This window comes from Rattus norvegicus, chromosome 12, assembly GCF_021556685.1.
Source record: "Rattus norvegicus strain SHRSP/BbbUtx chromosome 12, alternate assembly SHRSP_T2T, whole genome shotgun sequence".
Lineage (NCBI taxonomy): Eukaryota > Metazoa > Chordata > Mammalia > Rodentia > Muridae > Rattus > Rattus norvegicus.
The window spans coordinates 5,653,847-5,680,144 of NC_141545.1; the positions used below are offsets into that span (position 1 = coordinate 5,653,847).

General features: G+C 39.1%; 2 pseudogenes across 1 annotated transcript in view; both read left to right on the plus strand.

Moving 5' to 3' along the window:
• Positions 1 to 26,298, plus strand: part of LOC148001994 (uncharacterized) — a 741,081-nt pseudogene that overhangs the window by 698,276 nt on the left and 16,507 nt on the right. The window contains exons 17-20 of the transcript XR_015634494.1: positions 11,944 to 12,065; positions 13,950 to 14,108; positions 21,450 to 21,559; positions 22,861 to 23,047. The product of XR_015634494.1 is annotated as an uncharacterized LOC148001994 (transcript). The remainder of the gene's footprint in view (positions 1 to 11,943; positions 12,066 to 13,949; positions 14,109 to 21,449; positions 21,560 to 22,860; positions 23,048 to 26,298) is intronic.
• Positions 14,679 to 16,870, plus strand: LOC134481248 (ralA-binding protein 1-like; annotated as a pseudogene).

The following is a 26,298-nucleotide window of genomic DNA, read 5'->3' on the forward strand; positions in this document are numbered from 1 at the left end:
TGCTTTCTGTTTCAGAAACAGAATTTTCCTGATAAGGCAAACAAAACAAAACTCTAGACATATTGTTTCTGGAGAAAACAACTTAAGAAAGTCATTTGGTGATCATTACAGAAACTCTTCCTAGCTATCTATCTCAAGGGTTTCCATCACTCACATGGTAGCTCACAACCATCTATAACTCCGGTTTCAGGGGATCTAATTCCCACATCTGACCTGCACAGACACCAAGTTTAACATGATGATCAGGTATATATGTGAGCGAAAGACTTACACAGAGAAACAAGTTTAAATCTAAAATGTAAAATCTTCACTTTTTTATTTATTCCAAATTATGTAGATTGTTTTGTAATGAATAGTAGAAATATAGCCCTTTCTCCGAATCCATGTAAAATATTCAGTTCACATCTCCTATGACCAATAATTTTGCAACTGAATATGAAATCATATTCTGATTTCTGGAGACAACCTGACTTAATTACAGCTATTCTGTTTGTTGCCTTCTTTTATTTCTCACCGGATTATTACCAAATAAATAATACTAATAAAATTAACAGAAAAGTTTGAATAAGAACTAAAAATTTGAGATCACCAAGTATCTGGCAAAGCTGATCTTTTAAAACCTACTGAAAATTTGAAGCTCTAACCCATAAAGTTGACCTTCATACCAGTGACATAACTCTCTGCAGATTTAAGGGCACACTCTCCCACTAATGCCAGATAAGAAAACATTCTCGTACATAGGTGCTTGTGGCCTCTGAACAGCCCATGTATGCTCTTTTGTTGGTGGCTCAGTCTCTGATAGCTCCCAGGGGTCCAGGTTGATATTGCTGGTTTTTTCTATGATGTTTCCAATCCTTCCAGTTCTTTCAATTCTCCCAACTTTTCCACAGGGCTTGTTGACCTCAGTCTAATGGTTAGATGTAATATGTATATCTGTTTTAGTCAGCTGCTTGCAGGGCCTCTCAGAGGACAGCCATGCTAGGCTACTAGCTGCAAGCACAACATTGCATCAGTAATAATAGTTGGGATTGGTACCTAATAATGGGAAGGATCCAAAGTTGAGCCTGTCACTGACTGGTCACTGGTTCAGACTCTAATTCCATTTTTGTCCTGCATTTCTTTTAGACAGGAGCAATTTGAGGTTGAAAGTTTTGTAGGTGTGTTAGTGTCCCTATCCATCCACAGGTGTCCTGTCTGATTTAAAAAGGTGGTCTCTTCAAATTTTACATCTGTGTGATTTTGCGTTTGGGGAAATTTTCTTACCTTGACTCTTGGGAGCACCCCTATCCCATGTCTCTGGGATATTCTAGAGGTTCCCACCAACCCCAAGTGCTGTATATTTCCATTTGTTCTCTTGGGTCCCTTGTCCTCTCTCATGTCTCTCCCATACCTGATCCTGACCTGTTCTCTTCTCATTCCACTCTCACACATATCTCTCCTTCCCTCTGCCTCCCATAGTTATTTATTTCCCTTTGCTAAGTGGGATTGAAGCATCCTTACTTAGGCTTTCCTTATGGTTTAAATTTTAGTGTCATGGATATTCTGTATATTTTGTGTAGTGTCACTGATTAATGAATATATACCATTCATGTCCTTTGGAGTCTGGGTTAGCTCACTCAGAATATTTTCTAGATACATGCAATTGCCTGCAAATTTAACGATGTCCTTTATTTTTAGTAGCTGAATAGTATTCCATTGTATAAATAAACCATATTTTCTGAATCCATTCTTTGGTTGAAGAACATCAGCGTTGCTTATTACAAATAAGGCTATTAACATAGTGGAGCTTGCATCTTTGTGGTACTGTAGAGCATCTTTTGGCTATATGCTGAGGACCTGTATATCAGCATCTTCAGGTACAACTATTTCCTGTTTGCTGAGGAACAGCCAGATTGGTTTCCAGAGTGGTGGTAGTTTGCCACCCCACCAGCAATGGAGGAGCATTCTCGTTTCTCTACAATCTCACCAGCAAATTCTGTAGTTCTGTTTCTATTTTGAGAATAGTTTAAGGAGTTTTGGTATTAGCTCTTATTTGAAAGTCTGGTAGAATTATGCACTGAATTATGCATCGTGCCCTAGTCTTTTTGTTACTGTTATTGTGGTTGGTTGTTTTTAATGAATTCTTCTACTTCCTTAGGGGTTATGGGACTGTTTACTTTATCTGATCTTGATTTAACTTTGGTATGTGGTATCTTTGTAGAAAATCATCCATTTCATATAGATTTTCAAGCTTTGTCAAGCATAGTCTTTTGTAGTAAAACCTGATGATTTTTTTAAATTTCTTCAATTTCCATTATGTCTCCCTTTTCATTTCTGATTTTGTTAATTTGCATACTATTTCTGAGACTTTTAGTTAGTTTAGGTTTATGTATCTTGTTGATTTCCTCAAAGAACAGGATCTTGGTTTTATGGATTCTGTTTCTAATTGATTTCAGACTTAATATTATTTCCTGTTGTCTGCTTCTCTTTAGTGTGTTTTCTTATTTTTGATCTAGATTTTCATTGTGCTTTTAAGTTGCTAGTATAGGATGTCACAATTATCTTTGTGAAGACAATTAGTACTCATATTTTATTTTATGTATGCAGTGTGAAATATTTAAATTGTTTAATATGAAGCTAGAGGAGTGAAGTAGGGTTCTTTTTTTCTTTTCTTTTCTTTTCTTTTCTTTTTTTTTTTTTTTTTTTTTTTTGGAGCTGGGGACTGAACCCAGGGCCTTCTACTTGCTAGGCAAGCAGTCTAACACCGAGCTAAATCCCCAACCCCGGTGAAGTAGGATTCTTATGATGTAAAAATATTATTGGTATTAATTTTCCAACAGGCCTGTCTTAAAAGGGTTATAGAAGAATACAGCAAAAGTCCCCCTACACAGTGCATTCTTAGGTCCATATTCTCTAAACAAAGTGATACACTGAAAATTTTCTCCTCATTATTTTTAGAGTTCTCAGCTTAATTTATTATAGTATTCCTGTAAGGGTTCTAATGTTCTAGTATGTACAGTCTATATTATCCTGAAGAAGGAGAAGAGGGAGGAGAAGGAGGGGGGGAGGACAAAGAGAAGAAATACAGCAAAACATTCTAAATTGTATCAGAAGGGTTGCCTATATTCAGTTACAGTATTTACAATTCATGTTTTTTTTCTCATAAGGCATGAGTATCCGCATGACATTAGAATGATAAATATTCAAAAGAACTTCAGTTTACGGGACTTAAGAAATTTTACAGCTTTCCTTCCCTACCTGGGGTAATCATGAAATATCTAAACGCTCATGTACATGGGAAATTCATCTTGAAGCCCAGAAACTCAGCAAGAAGCCAGCAGCAAAAAAGTGAGTCTGTCATCTTCCTTCAGGTGGCTTGTCTTAGTTCCCATTTTAATTTGTCATAAAATATCGCAGCATACTATCATTTTCTTGCTTAGGAAAGGGACACTGTAATAAAAAATACACTAAAGCAGTATGTTTCAGGTCCATATTAAGAGAACTCTAAATTCCGATGTAAAGACTAATCTTGGTTATAGGGAGAACATTTCATTTTTCCCAGGCAGATATTTGCCATAAACTGGTATGCCAAAACACTGTGTACACATATTTTTGTCACATTAGAATAAGCAGGTCTAAGACATGGATCGTGATATGTTCCCATTAAGTGGTTTCGTGATTAGAGCACTAAATTACTCATGAACTATATTTTGACAATCTATTGCAATGAAATCTACATAGAAAAACAAGGTGTATGGTATTGATGATAATCTGTTGCAGGCTTGACTAGAAATCACCTTAGGCTTGTAGCCCAGTCTCTAATCTCATTTCAAATCATATAACTAATAACTTTTAGACCTATATCTAGATTCAAAATGGCCCTAACATTGATAGACTGGGGCTTTTTAAATATTTTTTCAAATGATGGAATACTATAATTATTTCTCCTTATTCTCCTTTCTTGAAAACCTCCCACTTATACCTCTGATTTCTTTTAAACTTTGCTTTTTTATTTTTATTAATTTTATTTACATTTGAAATGTTGTCCCATTCCTGGTCCCCCTACCAAGAATACCCCACCACATCCCTCTTCCCCTTTGCCTCTAAGAGGGTGCACCCCCACCAACCTACGTACTCCTACTTTACCCCTCTAGCATTCCTCTTCTTTGGGGCATCGAGCCTCCACAGGAACAAGAACATCCCTTCCCACTGAGGCTAGACAAGACAGCCATCTCTTACATATGTAGCAGGGACTGCAGACTGGCAATGTATGCTCTTGGGTTGTTGGTTAAGACCCTGGGAGCTCTGAGGGGTCAAGTTAATTAATATTATTTTTCTTCCTATGGGGTTGCTATCCCTCTCTCCTCCTTCATTTCTTCCCCTAACTTTTTCATTGGGGTCCCAGGACTCAGTCACGTGGTTGGCAGAGAGTATCTGCATCTTTCTCTGTCAGAAGCTGGTAGACCCTCTCAGAGGACAACCCTGTCAGGTTCCTGTCTGCAAGCATATCATTTCATCATCAACACTGTCATGGTTTGGTATCTATGTATGGGATAGATCAGATGTTGAGGCAATCTCTGGATGGTCTTTCCTTCAGTCTCTGCTCCAGTTTTTGTCCATGCATTTTCCTTAGACAGAAACAATTCGGAGTCAAAAATTTTGATATGTATTTTGGTATACATATATATAAACCACACACACACACACACATGCACACACACACATGCGTGCGTGCGCACACACACACACACACACACACACACACACACTCTGACATCTTTGTCCATCTATCTAATATTACTTGTGATTTCAGCCCTCATAATTTTGCATTAGACAGCCAGGCAGACAGTATGTTTTTCAGTGAAGAAGACTATTTTATATTGTGTTATATGACTCATTTGTTTACTTTTAATTTATTTGTTTAAGTAACATATTTAAAATTGTATTATAGTCCAATATTCTAAAAGAAAACTCAGAAGCAAAAAAGAAACTTAATTTCAGCTCTGAACTGACACTATAGTGTATAGTCATGTATATTTTCTCATGAGGGGGACATGCTGCTGCTGAAATACACTTAACAATGGTTCTTCAAAATGCTGAATAAGAAAAGTAAGGATGAAAAGAGCTTCACTATGACATTTGAAAAAATAGAAATTTTTTAAATGAGAATAAAAGTAAGGGTGGCTATGAAAATGGATGTAATTATTGAAGCAACAGCCTATACATAGTTCAGGGAGCTTGTTCAAATCAATGTATCTAGTATTTCATGATACAGTATTGAGTTAGACAGCATCATCTTGTGAGAATTCCCACTACAGAACACAAGACCATGTCTTAGAGACATCACTAAGATTAATAACAGTGTAGGGCATATGAGAAGAAGGTTACATAAGCACAGCAGGATGATTAACCCATTATAATTGGGACATTTTGCAATTGAAATTTGGTTTTGTAAAAGATCTTTATAAATTACACTATCCCATGTAATGATCTCAACTCCTGCTCAGATATGAAGGAAAAAACTTTTAAGAAACAAAGAACTTCTATAACATAGCAGTTGGACAGGGGCTCTGTGCCCCACCAGGACCAAGTATGCACCACCCCACCAGTTAAAAAGGGAAGAAAACTGTTTGGAAGAGAACTCAGTTCCATTTGTCAGGATGGCATCCTGCCCGCTCCAATTCTGGTATGTCTCAAATGTTGTTTCTCTGGCTATCCTAAGACAAAATCCTGCGTCTTAAATACCTGACCCCTCCACTTCTATCACCATGTGGAGTAAAAATTGTGTCTCAAATCATTGGCTTTCCAGTAGGAAGATGAGAGAGGGCTATTCAGAAACCATCTATTGGAAAAGTTGGATTTAATCCCTTAACTATTTTGGAAAATCTAATATGAAGAAATGTTGCCTGATCTTTAAGGGATAATATTAGGGTGGGATGTGTACAACAAAAGATTGAGGCACAAAACCAGCGTGAGGTCATCTGTGTCCATGCCAGCACGTGCACTGCACCTGTGCACACCATTGGTCTGGTTCTCAAGGAGCAAATAGTAGTCTGTGGTGTGTGAAGCCTGACAGGTATTTCTCTATCTTATTCTCAGGACATGCTGTACCTACTAAAAAAGAAAGGGCCCACAACCACGGGTGTCTTTTTAGAACCTCCGAGTATAACTTTGTGCCAAACAGTAAAGGACAAATTGGATTCGGAAGAGGAGGTGGATATGAACAAGCAATCAGTTAATGTAGTGGCGTGGATCTTTAAGGTAGGGAATGTCCTTCCATCATCCACCTCAGGATTCCTCTCAGTCTATGGGAGTAGTTGTCTTCATTTTGCATTCCCTTGAGTGACAGTAGATATGTATGAGAGAAATCGTATATGCTCAAAGTCTCCTCTGTTAGTGTTAATAACATGGATGATGTTCAGAAATTGTTTAAGCAATGTGATTGTTGAACTATCAAAAGTGAAACCTCTCCTCATTTCTAGGAGACCAAATCTCAAAGCAAATGTCCCTATCCTCTGGTTTACAATTTTTCTGACCGTCTCAACCTATGCTCAGAGCCAACAGTTCAGGAGTTATTATGTATATATATAAACTGGGGCTCAGAGTCTTTGTACCTTGACTAGCTGTGGTTTTCAGTAATAGTCTCCATCCATTTCAAAGAGAACCTTTTTTGATGGGTAAGGGTATATTATCTGTGAACATTAAGTTAAATATTTATAATAGAGTTCGGAGTTACACTTGTTTAGTGAAATAGGGGCAGGGCATTATCTAAGAACCATGACCACGTGTGCCTCTACGCTTCCAGTACCAGACGTGGCTTTCTGCTCCTGAGAAATCCGATAATAACTTCCTATGGTTGTCTTTATTGTGGGTATCATAATTGTATGTTTCCATCATTTAAAAACAGTATTTGAACTGGAGTATTAATCGCTTATATGTGCTAGTTTGCTCAGCTGTCCACTAGAGGCATGCTGAGCTAAGGAAAGATTTTTTCTATAGTCCAAGTAAATCTGAAAATGTACTCTTTGGTCTCTAGCTTAAATAGATGAAACTTACTGGGCCCACATATCATGGAACATTCTAACTAGGGGAAATTTGGGGAACTGTGAAGAAAGTTGGAACTAAACTGAAATTTTCAGGTGAATGTACTTTGAATAATTTCCATGTTTAATTTTTTCCACAAAAATATTTTTCCTCTCTTCATAAGGACTTCCTCCAAAACCTCAAGGGAAGTCTAATGACTTCAAAACTGTATGATGAGTGGATTGATGTACCCGAAAAGGTCAATGATGAAGAGAAATTAGCTGCAGTGCAGAGGTAATTGTTGGAAACTGTGAACAACCTCAACAAAATAGAAGTAACATTTGCTTACACACATTAGAGATTATATATCACAGAAACATTTACTAAGAACACTGACAGACAGCAAAAGCTTTCAATTGTTCACAGACATGGAAGACACTTTCAAAAGAGTGTGAGTTACAGTGGGAATCACAGTAGCCCAGGCTTATAATCTTACTTTCCTATTCCAATTAGATTTGTCTTTTTTCTGAACTGGGTAAATATTTCAAGCAATAATTTGAGTACAAACTCTTTCATTTTATTTACAGTGCATCGTGCATACGATATGATTACTCTGTTCCCTTCCTTCATATTTACAAATTGAGTATACTTGTTTTAAAATAACTGTCTCTGTGTTCAGTCTTTTAGATAAAATGCCACCTGAAAATGCGGCTCTTCTGAGGCAACTTTTTTGTATATTATATGAAATTAAACGTAACTGTTCTGTTAATGAAATGTCTTCTTACCACCTATCTGTTGGGTTAGCCCCATGTCTCTTATTTGTGCCCAGCTCCTGCAAATGGAGTGACAAATGATATTGGCAAAAGGATAATTAGATAAGAACCTTATGCCTAGCATTGATAAGCCTTTTCAATGAGACAGGCAAACAGGATTACCCTGAGAATCTTGGTTATTTTGTTGTTGTTGTTATTGTTGTTGTTGATTGTTTTGGTTTTTGTTTTGTTTCATTTTGTAAAGTAAGTACAGCTTTGAAAGGTGTTCTTCTGGAGGGAAGGAATCATTGGTCAATTTTAAGTAAAATATAAATGGGTATTTGAGCTCAGAGACTCAGTCTTTTGTCTTTGTCATTGAGAATATCCTAACACTAACCCAGTGAGAACAAATGCTGTGAAATGATACAAAATCCTAGGTACTGGATTCAGCAGACAAGACTTAATTCTGACATATTCCGTGTAAAATGTGTGAAATTCTACTTGTTTTCAAGGTGGTTTCCCCAACCAAAAAAGGCAATGCAATTTGGATTTTTTTATATCAGATATGATCCTTAAGAATTCGTGATTAATGTGAGTAAATTACCATTGGCCTCAGGATGCTGGTTTTGATTGGTTTAGAGAAATTATTGTGTATAATTTTCTATGTTAGCCATCTTTCAAGTAGTAAAATAAACTACCTAACTTTATGCAGTATAGTGATCAAATGGTTATTTTGACTCTAAGTATTTGAGTTTCTGATCCATTATTAATTGACCAACTGTCCTTGGACCTGTAGGGAACATACTGTAAAACAACTCAACTGAGAAACAATAATATTCCTCATATTGTGTAGAAGAATCAAAGATCAGGAGAAGACAGGGTTCCAAATTACCTGCCATTGAAGATACATAATTATCCCATTTCCTCCCAGTAGATCTTATTTCAAAGACTTCCCAATATAATGAATCATAAAATCAAGATGTTACCATTGCGTCTGCACTGAGTCATCACTGTATTAAGATTAAGTAATTAACTAAAGATATGTGAAGAAATGGCACCTACAGTGATATATTGATGCAGCTGTTACCATTGCACTGCACTGAGACACATGAATTTCACTTCTCAGATGGGTTTGCCTGTCTCTTACTTTTTAGACAGCCCATGGGAACTTTCAATGGGACGGTACCCACATTCAGAGGCCATCTTCCCTTCTTAGCTCTGCCTTTCTATAAGTAGGCTTATAATCATGCTCACACATATATGTATAAAATGTAACCAAAGCTATTTCAGTGTACAGTATGTATCACATACTGGCCATCACAATGTAAAAACTGGAAATCATTCTCTTATGTAACATTGCACTGTGATGATCACACTTGAACATCTGATCTCACAATCTTTTAAATTTCTGACAAAAGCCTGCCCCTATTTCTAACAGCTAAATTTTTCTCAGAATTTTGAACGGCATATTTTTAGCGTCCAAGACTAAGAAGTAAAATGTGATTTTGCAACCATGCAAAATGACAGAGACCCTCTGTGTTTACCCTGTTTTTTCATAGATTTCTCTAGTAGAATTTATGATCGAAAATTCTCCAAGAGATTTTGGAGAGGACTTGGCTGCATTGTGACATGGAACATCACTATGTCATCCTCCTGGAGGAATGTCCTCATGTTCCCAGAATAATGCGACAAATATTGGAAACATTAAGGAAACCGAACATGGACTCAGCAGCTGCCCCATTGGGAGAACATGCACTCCTGGCTATAATACACTGTCGAAAAGTCCAGCTGCTCCTCTTCTCTATGAGGGCCTTATAGGATGTTCTACTCCCAGAACTTAAAGTTAAATCATTGAGCACTGAAAATATGATTTATAACAAACAGCCATGAAGGATTTACCATGTGAGGGAAAATGTCACCTGTGCATTATAGATATTATCTTATTGTTAGAATTTGCTTCCAAAATTTAGTACCTCTTTCCACTGGTCCTGAGTTTATGCTAGAGGTTAAACACAGAAATGAGGTTAAGAAATTAAGAATATGTAAAGAAATGATACTTACAGTGATATATAGATTCTTAACATTTTTTCATTCTTATTAACTTGAATATTTCTTATTTACATTTCTTTTTTAATTTATTAACTTGAGTGTTTCTTATTTACATTTCAGAAGTTATTCCCTTTCCCAGTTTCCAGACCAACATCTCCCAACCCCTCCCACTCCCCTTCTATATGTGTTCCCCTCCACATACTCCCCCACATTACCGCGCTCCCCCCAACAATCACGTTCACTGGAGGTTCAGTCTTGGCAGGACCAAGGGCTTCCCCTTCCACTGGTGCTCTTACTAGGCTATTCATTGCTACCTATGAGGTCAGAGTCCAGGCTCAGTCCATGTATAATCTTTGGGAAGTGGCTTAGTCCCTGGAAGCTCTGGTTGGTTGACATTGTTGTACATATGGGGTCTCGAGCCCCTTCAAGCTCTTCCAGTCCTTTCTCTGATTCCTTCAACGGGGGTCCCGTTCTCAGATCAGTGGTTTGCTGCTGGCATTCACCTCTGTATTTGCTGTATTCTGGCTGTGTCTCTCAGGAGAGATCTACATCTGGTTCCTGTTGGCCTGCACTTCTTTGCTTCGTCCATTTTGTCTAATTGGGTGGCTGTGTATGTATGGGCCACATGTGGGGCCGGCTCTGTGTATATGAGTCCACTGTAGCTGTCCTCAGACGCACCAGAATTGGGCATTGGATCCCATTCCAGATGGTTGTGAGCCACCATGTGGATGCTGGGAATTGAACTCAGGACCTGTGGAAGAGCAGTCAGTGCTCTGAACCACTGAGCCATCTCTCCAGCCCCGTGGAGCAGGCTCTGAATGGGTGTTCCCTCTGCCTCTGTTGTAATCGTTGCCTCCCTATTCCTTCCCAAGGGTATTCTTGTTCCCCTTTAAAGAAGGAGTGAACCATTCACATTTTGGTCATCCATCTTGAGTTTCATGTGCTGTGTATCTAGGGTAATTCAAGCATTTGGGCTAATAGCCACTTATCAATGAGTTCATACCATGTGTGCTTTTCTGTGATTGGGTTACCTCACTCAGGATGATATTTTCCAGTTCCCTTCATTTGCCTATGTATTTCATAAAGTCATTGTTTTTGATAGCTGAGTAATATTCCATTGTGTAGATGCACCATATTTTCTGGATCCATTCCTCTGTTGAAGGGCATCTGGGTTTTTTCCAGCTTCTGGCTACTATAAATAAGGCTGGTATGAACATAATGGAGCACGTGTCTTTGTTGTATGTTGGAGCATCTTTTTGATATATGCCTAAGAGATGTATAGCTGGGTCCTTAGGTAGTTCAATGTCCAATTTTCTGAGGAACCTCGAGACTGATTTCCAGACTGGTTGTACCAGTCTGTAATCCCACCAACAATGGAGGAGTGTTCCTCTTTCTCCACATCCTCGCCAGCATTTGCTGTCGCCATAGTTTTTGTTCTTAGCCATTCTGACTAGTGTGAGGTGGAATCTCATAAATTTATATAAGAAAATAGTAACTCAATAGCAAATTGGATTTTCTCTATGTAACAGCTCTGGCTGTCATGATCAGTGAACAAAACTGAAATCAAATTTACAGAGATCGTCTTGGCTCTGCTTTCTGAGATCTAGAAATAAAGGCATGTGTCACCATCCTAGTTTCTTATGAAAATCTGAAAATATAGCATAATAAACCCATATGGTTGACATAGACACTACGATCTCAGATTTGAGCTCACAGATCAGTGGAGAAAGCCAAAGAATATAACAGAAGTGCAGTTAGACAAATTGTGTTGTGAAGTACAGATACTGCTGGTAATTTACTGTTGTCCATGGCAGTCAGAAAGTCACACAAGGGGATGAAAAGATTGGTACTATATGACTGTTTGATTCTAATTCCTATAAGCATAGCTTTCAAGGCAAACACAATAACTTACTCTTTATACATGAAGAATGGACCATATAGAACTATATATCAAGTGCCTTATGAAGCAAGATCATTATAAATGTTATAATATTAATTAGTTATTTTCTGCGTGTTTGTGATATTGCATAAGGCATGCAGGTGATAAAAGGAAAAGGGTACACTAGGGCTAAATGAAGACTAAATGAGTTCAGTTACAGCAATGATTTCCCTTCTTTCTTAGATTCACAAAAAAACAAAGGCAACGTATACACTAACCCAAGAGTAACATCTATTAATCCACCACAAGCAAAACAGAAATGTTTGTTTAGCAAATCTCTTTTGGGTCTTTTAGAAGACAAAAAGTTGCCTACTCCAAAACTTGTGAGTATCATTTTGGGTTTCTACAGCACCTTCGTTTAATTAAACAGATTAATGTTTAGATAACCTATACATGAAGGTAAGATCCTTGTAAAATAGGAATAATTTGCACTGAAGTATGAGTCATGTAATTGAAAGAAATCAAAAATACAAAATAAAAAGAAATAGTATTCCCACGTTTTACACTGATTGCATCAAAGATCCTAACCCACCATCTTCTTGGAGGAAATGGGTCTAGGGAAGTACACTGCTGATAACCCTACTGTAAAGTCTTCCAGCTTCTTTATGACTCCATATTATTCTGGAGTCGATCCCTTTATAGCATGGCCTCTGAGATTACTCAATCTTTTATAATTAATATCTGTAGACTTTTACTTTACTTTATCAATGAATTAGATGTATACATTATTTTTTTTTTGCTATATACTAACATCTTTTATTATAGTGGACTAGATTTGAATGCTGCCTAATATGGCTTAATCTATTTTAAACTACTTACTAAACTTCTTTGGAAATATATATTTACTGTCCACCTCTGTTTTAGCACTATAGCTGAGCTAGGAATTTATTCTTTGTGTGAACCAATTTATCTTGTCAGACACATGACCATTACTGCCCATTTCTTAGGTATTTTAGAGCAGAATTTTCTGGTAACCACGTTTTTAATCATGTAATCAATTGAAAATAGAGAAAATATGGAATAAATCTGTGTATGGTAGTCATTTTTACAGAATAAAATTATGGAAGAATAATTAACAAATACTTGGGTTCTTAAATGTGACTGCATCTTTAGACATAGTTAAAAATAAGAAGTCACAGAAAGGGTTGGGGATTTAGCTCAGTGGTAGAGCATTTGCCTAGCAAGTGCAAGGCCCTGGGTTCGGTTCCCAGCTCCAGAAAAAAGAAAAAAAAAAAAGAAGTCAGAGAAATCGAAATTAAAGTCTTAGAAGTAGGGAAATAATATTTATTTTTTTTTGCATTTTTTTTTATTAACTTGAGTATTTCTTATATACATTTCGAGTGTTATTCCCTTTCCCGGTTTCCGGGCAAACATCCCCCTCCCCCCTCCCCTTCCTTATGGGTGTTCCCCTCCCAACCCTCCCACCATTGCCGCCCTCCCCCACAAGACTAGTTCACTGGGGGTTCAGTCTTAGCAGGACCCAGGGCTTCCCCTTCCACTGGTGCTCTTACTAGGATATTCATTGCTACCTATGGGGTCAGAGTCCAGGGTCAGTCCATGTATAGTCTTTAGGTAGTGGCTTAGTCCCTGGAAGCTCTGGTTGCTTGGCATTGTTGTACTTTTGGGGTCTCGAGCCCCTTCAAGCTCTTCCAGTTCTTTCTCTGATTCCTTCAATAGGGGACCTATTCTCAGTTCAGTGGTTTGCTGCTGGCATTCGCCTCTGTATTTGCTGTATTCTGGCTGTGTCTCTCAGGAGCGATCTACATCCGGCTCCTGTCGGTCTGCACTTCTTGGGAAATAATATTTATAAAAATAAAAAACTTAGGATACATAATAGAGGCCAGGACAGACAGGAAGTAAAATACTGATTTGATCTCTAGAAGGGAAATATCCCAATATTTACTTAGAATGCCATGCTTGAGAAAGATATTCATAGAAGGAAACAGAAAGTAATAAAGGACCATTCACCAAAATGCTTTGGGGAACAGGAGTCCAAACAAAACTGTGATGTTACAAATTGGGGAAAAATGGATTAGGGGAGAAAATGTATTTGGAAGCTAAAACAGAAAAAAGTTCAATGACTTCTTTATTCCTCTCAGTTATTGCTGTGCACCCAAAACTGTCCTTGCTCAGGATCACAATAAAAGACATATTTGTGCTTCAGATGTGGATCTCTATTAATACAAGCTTATCCTTATCCCACTCAGGGTATGTTATCCATAATTGCAGAGAAAGGACAAGAATCAGATCACATATTAGAAATTCTACCTAAAGAATCACACTGGTCCCTGAGGTGTAGGCTTGACAGTGAACAACACAGTGGCTGGAATGAAGAATACATGCTTATAACAGCATCTGTCTTAAAGGTAAGGAAGGTTTTTACATCACCAACATTAACATCCCTGTAGAGATGCATATGTCATTTCTGTCCTTGAGATTACATGACAATGTCTGCTTCCTGGAGCTATGGACACAGGACGTCTTGATAAGAGGCATAACATTTAAAAGTCTGACAACCTCAAAGATTTATCACAAAGACACAGGTGAAGAGCTTCTGTTGGAAGCTAACATCCTCATATATCAGATGGGCTTTAGTTTGGCTTTACAAAAGTTCCTACTGATTTCACCTCTGACCATACCATGTGAAGTAATAGTGGAACAAGTTACAATAGTGGTAAAAGTGTGTTTCACAAAACACATGTTTCAATAACACTTACCGAAAAATGTTCTTCAGAAATAACAGCTCAAAATGGCTAGTCCACCACTGATCAAGAAATAGTAAACAGGCAAAGGCTGGGCAGGGTGGGAATGGGGTTCCTGCGGTCAGCCAGGGGGACAGCACAGGAGGCAGCGGCTTCAGCAGAGTAGATTGTCGCTCGGCTGCAGGCACTGATGGAATGGATAGGTAACAGAAGACCACTTCTCTTCCTCCTCAGGGCTTCAGCATGAACGAGTCCTTCCTGCACCCCAACAGCAGCCCTAGTGAACACCGCCGGGCTGAGCAAGGCAGCGGGTTGACCCGGACTCCCAGCTCCGAGGAGATCAGCCCTTCAAAATTTCCTGGATTGTACCGGACTGGTGAGCCTTCGCCTCCCCATGACATCGTCCACGAGCATCCTGATGATGAGAAAGACCATGGAAAGAAAAAAGGAAAATTTAAGGAAAAGGAGAAAAGGACTGAATGCTAAGCTGCCTTCTAGGAAGACAGCTCTGGAGATGAAGCTGAAAGTCCTTCCAAGATGAAGATGTCCAAGGGAATCCATGTGTTCAAAAAGCCCAGCTTCACTAAAAAGAAGGAAAAGGATTTTAAAATCAAAGAAAAGCCCAAAGAAGAAAAGCACAAGGAGGAAAAGCATAAAGAAAAGAAATGTAAAGACTTGACAGAAGCCAATGTTGTTAAACAGTGGAAGGAGAAGAAGAAAAAGAAGAAGCCAACTCAGGAGTCAGAGGTGCCTCAGACGGACGCCCCAAGTCTCAGACCCATTTTCGGCGTTCCCTTGGCTGACGCAGTAGAGAGGACCATGATGTATGACGGCATCCGGCTGCCAGCTGTCTTCCGAGAGTGCGTGGACTACATGGAGCAGCACGGCATGAAGTGTGAAGGCGTCTACCGAGTGTCAGGAGTCAAATCAAAGGTAGATGAGCTGAAAGCAGCCTATGACCGAGAGGAGTCTCCAAACTTGGAAGAATATGAACCTAACACTGTAGCCAGCTTGCTGAAGCAGTATTTGCGAGACCTTCCCGAGAATTTGCTTACCAGAGAGCTTATGCTCCGATTTGAAGAGGCTTGTCAGCAGAGGACCACAGAGACAGAGAAAGTGCAGGAGTTCCCTAACTGCCGGAGTATAACCACCTTCTGCTTTCCTGGCTCATTGTGCACATGGACCACATCATTGCGAAGGAGATAGAAACCAAGATGAACATCCAGAACATCTCTCTAGTGCTGAGCCCAACTGTCCAGATCAGCAATCGGGTCCTGTATGTGCTTTTCACACACGTGCAAGAGCTCTTTGGCACCGTGGTCCTGAAGCAAGTAACAAGACCTCTGCGTTGGTCCAACACGGCCACAATGCCTACACTGCCAGAGACCCAAACAGGCATCAAGGAAGAGATCAGGAGACATGAGTTCCTTTTGAACTGTTTACATCGAGATCTGCAGCGCGGGATATAGGACTTATCTAAAGAAGAAAGATTATGGGAAGTACAGAGGATTCTGACTGCCCTCAAGAGAAAGCTGAGGGAAGCTAAAAGACAAGAGTGTGAGACCAAGATTTCCCAGGACATAGCCAGCCTTTCAAAAGAGGATGTTTCCAAAGAAGAAATGTTTTTTTTGTTTTTTATAAATAAGTTTGAGTTAGTCAATGTTAGAAAATGAGGAGGTCATAAATATCCTCCTTGCCCAGGAGAATGAGATCCTGACTGAGCAGGAGGAGCTCCTGGCCATGGAGCAGTCTCTGCGCAGTCAGATCGCCTCGGAGAAAGAAAAGGTCCACCGCCTCCGAGCTGAGATTGCGGAGATCCAGAGTCACCAGCATGGCCGCAGCGAGACAGAGGAGCACTCTTCTGACAGCGAGTGTGAGAGCAAGGATGAGGAGGAGCTGCAGATCATTCTGGAAGACTTACAGAGTCAGAATGAAGAGTTAGAAATAAAGAACAATCGCTTGAATCAAGCAGTCAGTGAAGTCGGAGGCCATCCTTGAGCTCCGAGTGCAGCTCCAGTTGCTCCAGATGCAGCGAGCCAAGTCTGAGCAACAGCTCCAGGAGGAGGAGGAGGAGCCTGAGAGGTGAGGGGGCACAGGCCCAGTGCCCTGTGAAGGTGTCCCTGAGGTGATAGCAGCCAAAGAGCAGGTGAAGCCCTCGCCCAGCAAAGACCCGAAGGAGACGCATCTGAACTGCCCCGGCCCTGTGCATCATAGTGTAAGCGAGAGTCCACTGCCTGTCCTGCCCGGCAGCGTTCTGTAAAGGCTCTCAGAGACGCTCACTCTTGCACACGTCTGACTCCGTGTCAGGCTCAGGTTCTGGGAGGGTGAAGCGGTGGACACTCGGGGGTGGGGCTTGCAGGGAACACAGGCATTTCCAGATAGTGTCAGCTTATTTGAAAATTAATTGTCTTTGATAAAAATAACTATTTTAACCCTTGAGTGGCTTCTTTTTAAACCAAAAAACTTTTTGCTTTTGTTGTTGTTGTTGTTGTTGTTGTTGTTGTTGTTGTTGTGGTTGTTTAAATCACAGTAAAATCATGATCTCTTTCTTATCAAAGGGTGGGAACCAAACCAGGTCACTTCTGCGCCTGCCTTGTGGACGCTCGTGGTGTCACCAGCCCTGCAGGGTCCCTGGCCACTCTTGCTTGTGCCTTCCACACCTTTTGGTGCAGATTGTTCAGTGGGGAGCTGCCTCATATTCTCTGACTGGCCAAAAAGGCTCACGCTGGGGTTCCCTGTACCTGCCCTGTGTGTACCACTTTGCTTTTCCAGCTCCGGGTCTGTCAGTGTGAGTCAGGATAACCCAGTTTGGTTGCAGACGGAGGTTATCATGCTGCCTGCCACCAGCCTGGGCGCGCAGGCCACCCACTCACTGCCAGGGAGCAGCAAGGGCCTCTTCTCAGAGGTGGCCCTGAGGTTGCACAGGACACTTCTCACACCAGAGTCCTTTTCCACACTGACCTTCCAGGAAAGTCACCTTCCACAGTGACTTCAGTTGCTAGATTGGGCTGGGATACCCACACCTCTGCCAGGATACCCACATCTCTGCCAGGATAAGCCATGTAGATGCTCTCATGCACAACTTTCACCTGTCCATGTCATCTCAAGGGGCTGCTTAAGGACTCTGACAGAACTGAGCGGAAGGAAGGAAAGCATAACTGTAATTGACCCCACCTGGTGTTTGCCTCTAACCCAGACAACTGCTCCCAGCGGTCTGGGAGGCCTGACTCTTAGGCAACCGGATTTCACTGTCAGATGAGTGGCCCCCAGGGAGGTCCCCTGTGGCTCTGAAGACAAATCCCACACTCTAAAGTGAGCAACAAACCCACAGGAGGGCTCCAGTCTATGCCTAGTTAGTATTTATTTCAGCACCTGTTTTGTGCGATTTTTCATTAGCCTCTACCTATTGCACTGTTGTGACTTGTTGGCCATTATTTGATTTTTGTATATAAAAAAAGCTTTGTTATAGAAATCAGCATACTATTTTTTTAAGTCTGGAGAGAAGATGTTATGGAGACTGGAAACGTGGTCAGGTGTCAAATGAAAATGTATAAATGCATTGCTGCACATGTCAGATGTGCGACACTCATTCTATATTTGCTGGCAATATCGAAGAATACTTTTTGTTTGTGTAAACTAATTTCTATCAAGGTATCATGGGTTTTTAAAATTTCATTACAAATGTCTCAGTGTTGGTTAACTAATTTTTGCCAGGACCATTATTGATTAAGGAAATAAATTCAACAGCCATTTGAGAAAAAAAAAAAGAATTGGTGTTCGATATTGGATATTGCCCTCCCTACATGGAATTGTTTTCATTCCCAATCAAAAAACTAAACAGCAATTCACTTTATCTGAATATTCACACTGGTCCCTGAGTGATAAGATAGACACCGAATGATATATTAATTGGAATGAAGAATGGGTGCTTGTTGTACGATCTCTGTTTCCTGGAATCATGGACTCATGATCTCTTGATAAGATGCCTGGCAGGTAAAAGTCTGATAAAGATTAGAATGTCACAAGATTCATCCCAAAGACACAGGTGAACAGCTTCTGTTGGAAGGTAAAATAATCATATAACAGATCGGCTTTAGTTTGGCATTACATATATTCCCACTGATTTACCTCGGGCTGTATATTGTAAAGTAATAGCGGGACAAGTAGTAACAGTGATAAAAGTTTGTTTTACAAAATTCATGTCTTAAATAATACTTACCAAAAATTATCCCTCACAAATAACAGTTCAAAATGGCTAGTCCACCACTGACCCACAATAGGCTGTCAATGTTTGATATTGCCCTCTGCCCAGTAGATAAACAAAATTGTTTTCCTTGTCAATCAAAAAACAATCCAGCACTTTCACTTTTGCCGGATATTGACATTCTAATTCCATGTCAAGTAGTCAAGAATTAACCTAAGCTACATTTAACCTGTCTACCACTCTTAATTTGTCAGGGAGCTGCAGTGACTCTAGAGCATATATCCTTGTTTTATTTCTGTTTGGGCCTTGATCTGAATTCACCTCTCAGAAGACTATGGACCTATGGCCCAGACATCAAGAGAAAACATAATGTTCTGCGATTAACTATGTTTAGTAACATTGGGCAAAGGTACCCAAAGATTCCTCCTTGGCTCTTGAGCTTGCCAAGTGTGTCTGATTCAAATTGCCAGAAACTTAGGACCACATCATGGGGAGAAAGTTAAGATCAGTGACTGAAGGTAGCCATGTGCATTCAAAGCAATTTACAGGTACAAGAGCACCTGGGATTCTTCCAATTTTATGACTTGCTACTGAGAGATAGAGTTTTAAATTAGCCCAAAACTCAGCAACAGGACCTGTCTCTGGAAGACAGATTGTTAAAAATGCAAGAGAACTACTTTGCTTATCACGCGGTGTGAGTTAACTGTTCTTTGTTCTGCCCCTGTGATGTTTATTTAAGCCCCTACTTGTGCTTTCTAGCCATTGTGTCCTACAGAGAGCACCCCAGGAAACCAGCGGCCCAAGCCTAACCAGAGGTGTTTCAAATACAGATGCTTCATCAATTCTGACAAACTTTTAAAAATAATGAGGACCTGAAGACCCGACCCTTCTCCTGATTTAGTAGCTCTGTTCCAGGAACCAGGGGGCCATAAAACCTTTCAGCGTTCCCTTATCTCCTGGAGGCATAAAACAATCCTATAACTTGCCTGCATTCCCCTTTGACATCCCCCCCATCCCCTGGGGCTCACAGCCTCTGCCTTTAAATACTCTTTCTCCCAGCCTCTTGGGTCTACACCTCTGTCCCCTGCGTGGGATACGTGTTGGCCTGGAGATCTCTGTAATAGGTCTCCGTGGGATACCTGTTGGCCTGGAGATCTCTGTAATAGGTCTCCGTAATAAACCTTGCCTTTGCTTATTACATCCAAAATGGTGTCTCTGTGTCTAGGGTCCGCGATTTCCCAAGACTTGAGTAAGGGTCTCTCTGCGTGGGATCTTTCACTACCCTTAGTACAACACGAAAGTTATTTGCGGTATTTTATGAACAAAGACAGTTTCTGTTCTTTAAACAAACTGATGCTTACAACTTAATTTATATTGTTGAATATTTACCAATTTTAAGAAAAAGATATGAAACTGAGATGTTCTCACTTGGAAAACATATAAGAAACTTCATCACTATTCCAGGTGGTCTGTAAGTACAGGTCTACATGTATATTACAGGTTTACTCTGTGTGTACTCTACACATTCACCAAATTATACAATTAGGATCAGGTAATTTCTGGTGCTGCCATTTTTTGACAGTTGCCTGTTTCTAAGAAGAAGACTATGGTCTTTGTTTCTTTGTTTTGTTCATTTATTTTATTAGTTACTATCATCATTATTATAATCATTATTATTATTACTTTACATGTATTTATTTGTTACTTTTATGTCTCCTATGCTGACAACCCACCCCCATTCTCTCCTCACAAAGTCTTTTTCCTTCTCTGAGCCAGTTATGGGCCCCTGGTTTATCCTACTACCTTAGCACCTCAACTCTGTTCAGGGTTAGACCATCTTCTCCCCTAAGGCCAGTTGAGGAGGGGTTTCAAGTCAAGAGCTTGCAGATAGCCCTACTCCACATTATGGGGGACACACATGGAGACTAAGCTTTACGTTTGCTATAAATGTGCAGTAGGTCATGGTACAGCTTCTGTAGGCTTTTTAGACGGTAATTCAGCCTTTGGTAGCTCCTAGTGGTCCTGAATAGTTGATTCTGTAGCTCTTCCTATGGAGTTCCTATCTCCTTTAGGGTGTGGAATCCTTCCCCCATTTCTTCCTTACAAGTCCCTGATTGATCCATAAAATCCAATGATTGGCTATGGCTCCTCATATCCTATTCCAGTCAGCTGCTGGATGGAGCCTCTCAGAGGGCACTTATGATAGGCTCCTGTCTGGATATTCCATGTAGGAGCTGGTTTCCTTTAGGCAGAGAGAGCTTTGGGCTGGGAAGTGGAGTGGAGATCTATTTTTGCAAGGAGTGGTGTAGTCTAGAAGCCAGGAGAGGCAATTTGAACAGACGGTAGGTTTACTTCATTGCTATAGCAACTAGGACTCTGCTTCATTGATTCTAGTCTTAGGAAAGAAAAAAAATAAGATGCTGCATATATAGGTTCCACTTTTGAGCCAAGATTCTGGAGCCAGGGCAGTTGGGGAATCCTTTAGGGAAGTGCACTCTCAACCAATGATTCTCAGCCTCCCTAATCCTGTAACACTAATATATTGTCTCATGGCTTTGTGACTCTCAACCATTACTTCATTTTGCTTCTCTTCATAATTCACATTTTGCTCCTGATGTGATTATAAAGAAAAATGGATGGACTATCTGATATAGAAAATATATGTGACCCCGTAATGATTATGACCTACAAGTTGAGAATCACTGGTCTAAACTGCTAATTTTAAACAAAAATGTTTTTCAAGTACTTTCTACAATGTACATTGACCATCACTATTTTTGTTTTATTTTCAATAAAAAAAGGATTTTATTATTACCATCAATGGAAGCTTACTAACCTTGGATTTTTATGAAAATTGGCTTAGCATCCCAGATGAAGGAACTCTGGCTGGAAAAATTAATGCCATTCAAAGGTAATGATATTGTAAATACTTGGAGAACTGCACCAATATATAAGCAATGCTTTTGTAAGGTACATAGGCTTGTGTTTACAGGATTATAAGCTGGCATGATGTCCCATGCCAAGAGGTTTCCTTAGCACAGACACGTATTGTCACTTTTTAAACATTCCCATTTCTCAAGCTAGCGTGTTGAACCAGGTCTGTAATTTTACCTGGAAGCCTTCTCCTTTATAAATGTCATGATTTAGAAGACAGTCTATGTAACACCACGTGCTCAGGTCAGTTTAGAGTATTGGTTTAGTTCCTGTGTGAGACAAATTAAAAGAAGTAAGTGTGTATAATACCTGTGGGTTACTTGCATCCTAGAATTGTTACCATGGTATTGTGAATATTTCACATGGTCAATATATGTCATTGATTAGAACAGGAATCTCTTACTGAATTCTTCCTTCTCAACTATAACTACCTAGAGAAGTCTAGATCAGGTATAGCTTTGACTTTTTTGAATCATTTTTCTGTGTGATACATAGAATGATTTCATACTTAACCAGAGCTTTGAGCTCCCATTGCAACTGAGGAGCCCTGCATCTCTGTCTTGCTGTAGCGAAGCTTTTATGATTGCATTTTGTAGGGTCACTAGTGTGCTTTCTGCTCCTTATGTTCTAGAGTGTCACAAGAGTGTTACATGGATTCATACTACATTAGATATTAAATGTGTCTCCACTCCATGATGGATGGAAAGATAGTTTGCTGTTTAATAACACTGGATGTTTTCATACACAGAACACACATGGTCTTCAAAAATCTTCATTCATTCTAATACCAGGGCATTGAGTAGAGTCATGAGTGTGATTTTGCTCCTTATGTTCTAGATTGTTATAAGGGTGTGTCATCGATTCATAATACATTAGATATTAAATGTGTCCCCATGGTGGCAAGAAAGAGGGTTTGCTGTTTGATAACACTGGATGTTTTCACACACAGAACACACATGGTTTGCAACAATATTCATTCATTCTGTTACCAGGGGTCCTGACATCCTCTGGCTTCTGTAGGTAGCAGTCCTACATCTAGTACACTGAAATTCCTAAATAATTTGAAAAATGTTTTTCCATGATTCTGTACAGAAAAGTGATTTGCAGAAAATATTTTATGTAATACTCTAGGTATATATTCTTACTTCTTTTGAATTCTGATTATACTATGAGTTGGTCTACAAAACATATACCCTATTTGTTCTTTGTAGTTAGATTTCTAACTTACATTATTTTCAAGATGGTCTAACCTAAAATTCTCCTTTTTCTTTTTTTTAGCCTTTTGCAACAGATCCCAGAACCAAACTTTATACTATTAAAACATCTCATATGTGTATTAGTAGTAATAAAAGATTCTTCCATGAATAATTTAGACAATTACAGGTTGTCTCTGCGCATAGCTCCACATGTAATGTGGGGTCAGACTTCGAGAGAGTCATTATGTGGGGGTGATGTTTTAAGAAAGGTACGGGGATCTGAAATTTGCCTTTGGGAACAAAAGTCTAATTTTTATTATTCAGTAATTGGGAATACTTTACAAAGATGATTTCTCTAACAGGAAACCCTAGGATTGCATTCTTATGGAGTGGAGTAGAATATGTATTGATCTATTTCAGGAAGATTTGGGAAGGGAGATTTTTAATGTAGTTTAAAGTAAGTTAATCGTTTCTTTCTACTGTTCTTTCCTTCTTTCTTTTTAGATATTGATTTAGATATTGACGTTTTAGCCAACAATAATCTGTACATATAATGGTAATCCAAGAGGACTAGAGTGAAATTTTAAAAGATCCTGATTACCTAGGTTTTGTTTGTTTTTTTCCATTGTAGCCCTACTTTTGGAGTATAGAACAGTTGTGTTTCACAGTGGTGAGACCATGATATTACTAAATATTCACATCATGTGAATTGGTGGTCATATTAAAGCATATTGCATATATATACATATATATATATGTATGGGTGTATACATATATGTGTGAGTGTGAGTGTGTGTCTGAGTTTGTGTGTGTACATATACGTGTAAAGTGTACTTGTACATGTGCATGTATTTGTATATGTATATGTATATACATATGTAATGATGAATAATTGGTGTATATTATTTTGTATGCTTTCCATTATTTTAGCACTAACCTATTTCAGGTACAGTTTTATGATCCTCAGGTATACTGTAGCTGTTAATTTTATTATAAACACACATACATCAACATTCTTCACTAATTTATTTACTTTATATCCTGATTGCAGTCCCTTCCTCCAAGTACCATCTTTGCAACCTGTTTTCCCCTCCATTCTTCTTTATCTCAGTAGTGTAGACCTTCCATTGACACCAACCCACTCTCATACATCAGTTCACAACAGGAATAAGTGAATCACCTTCCACTGAAGCCATACAAAGCAGCCCAGATAAAAGAAAGCAATCCAGTTGTAGAGTCAGAGCCAGTCTGCATACGAACTGGTAGGGAACCTACCTGAAGATCAAGCTGCATATCTGCTACATATATATATATATATATATATATATATATATATATATATATATATATATGCCCTAGATCCTGCTGCTGGAGCATATGATGGGGGAGATCCTGCAGATTCAAAGCCGAAGTATCACAATGACTAAAGGCTACAGCAAGCTACTAGGATATAGAAGGAGAGGCATCTCCAGGAGGTTCCAGTATTGAGAGTATAGTAAAATACAGAGAGCTTAAACCAGACTTATTTCATTATACATTTGCAAGAAAATCTGTTTGGACAAGAGGGTATAATGTGTGACCACTTATGGCACAACATATCTCACACACTGTATTTTTAATTTTTTTTTAATTTTAGTTTGATTTTTTTAAAATTAAATTTAAATTTTTATTTAATTTTAATTTTTGAAATTTAGTGAGGGGGGATTGTTTCCAAGGGATATATGGAAGGATTGAAAAATGAAATGAGAGTTACTTGGTAGCTTGATTAGAAATTTCAGAGAATTAATAAAGGACACATATTTTGAAAAGGAAAAAAATAAAGAAAATATAAATATGACAGAAAGCAAGGTACATGTTAACTAGTAGCTCCCAGGTATTAGGTCCACAGGAAAGAAGATATCATGATGTTACTCACAATGGAGGATGATAGCCCAAGGGATAGCTTGAATAAGATTCTTGCTCAGGACTGGACTTGGCTTGAACTAGAAACGTAGCTTTTTTAGTTAATTTCTAATTACCAAGGTACTGGAAACCTAAAATCCAAGACTATATCAAACTGCATGTTTAGTCCAAATGAAACAATAAAATGTATTTTTACTCTTAATAACTATTAAAGATTCTTACTTTATGGACAGTTCTTTTCAAATATATTCTTTTGTATGGTCAGGTATGAAAACAAAGAAGCAAAACTATCCTGTACAATCTGCATATAAAATAAGACTATCCTGTGCAGGACTGCTCAAAAATAAACTTAGGTGCATGCTGAGAAGAAACATATGTGATGAATAGAGTTTGCTTAACCTAAGTCATCATCTCAGGAGAAAAGTAACTTACCAGTGTTGTTCAATTTAGGAAGTGTCATAATTTTCTACAATTGCTGTGACAAAACACTGATGAAAAGCAACTAATGGAAGACAGGTTACACTCCACAATATACTTGCAGTTACCAGTTAAATACTGAGAAATGTCAGAGCCAAAAATAAAACTGGGAGTCAAGAAGTGAGGCAGAAGCCTAGTAGGAGCACTGCCTCCTGCCTTGTATCTCATATCTTTCTTTTTCTGACCAATAAATCAAGGGTGGCACCATCCTGGAGATCTGGGCCCTACAAATTCCAAGGTTAATCAGGACAATATCCCTTAGGCTTCACTATACAATAGGTCCATCTGATGGAGGCATTTTCTCAATTAAGATTCCCTCTTCTCACCAACTTCTCTCAGTCACATTTCTATTGCCTTAATAAGACATCAGGATTTAAAAGACCAACCAAAGAGTGCACATGGGGGAACCATGGCTTCAGCTGGATATGTAGCAGAGGATTGTCTTATTTGGCATCACTGGGAGCGGAGCTGCTTAGTCCTGAGGGGCTTGATGATCTAGGGTAGGGAAATGCTAGGTTGTTGAGGCAGGAGTGTGTGGTCAAGTGAGAGAAAACTGCAATACAGGCAGGGGAGGAGATATAGGATTTGTGGAAGGGATCTGTGAAGGGGGATAACGTTTGAAATGTAAATGAATGAAATAAACAATAACAAATAAAACAACATGACCAGGGAAACATTGAAGTAGGTGGTTATTTGGGACCTACAAATGTTGAGCGAGTATAGCACTTTGGTGTCATGACAGAGGTGCACGACTGTAGAAAAGAAAAAAAAACAAACAGGAAGCTGAGACCTGATGGTTCTTATCTTGGGAAGCAAAAATGTAGCAGAGAAAGTACATTGAAAATGGGCACCTACCTTTTGTAATTACAAATTCTAAGCAGTGGCACTCTTCACCAGGCAGATCAAGGCACCAGAAAATTGTCAGAGAGAGGGTATTACGATGCCTGGAACTAGAGAGGCATCCCTTTCAAAACATCACAATAAACAGCTACCCCCACCCACACACAAAAAATTAACACACAACAGTCATTAATTTGGTACACTCACAGTTTTTTGCAGCATATCAGTTCTGAAATGTTTCTTTGGTTAAGTAGTTCTTCTGCTCTTTGCAATATGCATGAAATTTTAACAAGTTGTGTAA